The following is a 2238-nucleotide window of genomic DNA, read 5'->3' on the forward strand; positions in this document are numbered from 1 at the left end:
AGAGAGAGAGAGAGAGAGAGAGAGAACTGAATGAAAAGCAATGAAGGGCAATTCGCCTGTGTTGAAGTGGGCGGCCTCCTGTTTATAAGCGAGCGAGCGAGCGAGCTTTCGACAAAGGCGTCAAGCGGCACGAAGCGCAAGCGAACGTTCCCATGAATTGTTATGTGACCCACAACTCATGCCACATCACTACTAACTCGCATCACACCCTTGGTCACTACTAACTTGCATCATCAGTGATAATAACTAGCATCACCCTCTTCTCTTTTCTTTTCTATATTATCTTTCACAAAGCTGCCACGTGGCAAGAATTTGGAGGTTCGAGAAGGGGAGGAGGAGGTTTGGGTAGATTTTGATTTTGGAAGCTTCAAAAGATGTGTGAAGCACAAGATCTCTCTCTTTTCACTCTCTCCCTCTTTACATCCACTCTCTCTCTCTCTCTCTCTCTCACACACACACCCCTACACATGCACTAATACAAATGCACACTCTCTCCGCCCACACACACTCTCTCACACATAGAGATTCTATGTCTTTGTCTTTGTCTCTCTCTCTCTCTCTCTCTCTCACACACACACACACGATTTCTCTCTTCTTACATGCACTCTCACACACAAAAACTCTCTCTCTCTCTCTCTCTCTCTCACACACACACACACACACACACTCTCTCTCTCTCACACACACACACGCACGCACACCCACACACACACACAAAAGTAAATTTACACCCATAAAAATACTTTTAATTAATTGAATCTTACATGTAATGTCTCTCTTTCTCTCTCTCTCTCTCTCTCTCTCTCACACACACACACACACACACACACATACACACATGCATCCTCTCTCTCTCTCACACACACATGCATCCTCTCTCTCTCTCTCTCACACACACACATGTACACACCCGCACATGTACTAATGCAAACACACACTCTTCTTCTCCCACACACACTCTCACACATAGACTTCTATGTCTCTCTCTCTCTCTCTCTCTCTCTCTCACACACACACACACACGCATACGCGCGCGCACACACACACACACACACACACACACACACACACAATATACACACACTCTTTCTCTTTCTATCATATGTAAATGTATGTTATATATAATATTATGTTTTATTCTATTTAGACACACATGTGTATTTATAAAATAAATAAACACACATACACATAATTTTAATTAATTAAATTTTAATCTCGGTGGGGATGCATGGTAAGGTGTGCTCACTCTTAAATAAACTTATCTTACATACAATGTATTTTATCTTTTCTTTACAATGAGAGAGAGATACATGTATCTTTAAATAAATGTATCTTACATACCATGTCTTTTGTCTATTGTCTTTTCTTTACAATGAGAGAGAGAGAGAGAGAGAGAGAGAGAGAGAGAGATACCTACACGTTGAAGTTTTCATATGAAGCTCACCTTTTAAGAGGGATACTCCTATTTTTTCTCTCAAAAAAACTATTAGGTAAGAAGGGATAGCTCTCCTTTCAAAAATTGAAATGACATGAGATAAGAAAATTCAAATTTGAGAAAGGGAAAGGGAGATGGATAGAGAGAATGACACATGGTAGGGGGAGAAATAAAATAAAAAGAGCATTGAAGCTACGTGTGAACCAAGGTTGCATTGAAAGATGTGAGATCCAAATTCAAAATTGCACACTTTCCAAAATCCTCCTTTCTCGCTACCCCCTTTACTCTCCTTCTCCTCTCCTTTCTCCTTTTCTCAAACTCTCCCTCTCCTTTGGCCACATGGATCCTTGGGCACCCACGCTTTAGCATGTATAGACACATGCTCACCAACTTGGCATCAAGTAATTGCTTGAGTAAAAATACAAACTCTACTATAAGGCTTATAATATCCCAATCTCTTAAGGACACAACCACCATGGCTCCTACCAAAAGTCATTATTACCGCTCTTGCGAAAGCTCAATCCCCCCATTGGGGTTCCTCACAAACAACTCTTTGGATTCTCTTGAAGCTTCCCATACCCATACACAATAATAGCTTCTTTACCCACATTGTCTTCTGAGGAATTTCCCCCTCCAACCATGCCTTCCCTTTCCCTAACCTTGTGAAAACCTCTTCCTCCATGGCCTTGTGTAACACCACATATTAGCCATGTCTCCACCTTCATTTGGCCCTCTTTCCTCCAAGCCGTGTGGTGCATGAGAAACTCGGTGAGTCTGCTACACATGAAGCTTGGCAAGCACAA

The 2238-nt window shown here is 41.8% G+C and overlaps 1 protein-coding gene across 1 annotated transcript in view; it reads right to left on the reverse strand.

The window, feature by feature from the left end:
* Window positions 1-126, reverse strand: part of LOC147608030 (uncharacterized) — a 603-nt gene extending 477 nt beyond the window's left edge. Inside the window, exon 1 of the mRNA XM_086789846.1 lies at window positions 1-126. This exon is cut by the window's left edge and continues 477 nt beyond it. The gene's annotated coding sequence lies outside the window, so the exon portion shown is untranslated.
* Between the last annotated feature and the right edge of the window lie 2112 nt (window positions 127-2238).

The sequence above is a fragment of the Cibotium barometz genome, chromosome 54 (assembly GCF_041138505.1).
Source record: "Cibotium barometz isolate CiBa-2024 chromosome 54, ASM4113850v1, whole genome shotgun sequence".
In the NCBI taxonomy this organism is placed as follows: Eukaryota; Viridiplantae; Streptophyta; class Polypodiopsida; order Cyatheales; family Cibotiaceae; genus Cibotium; species Cibotium barometz.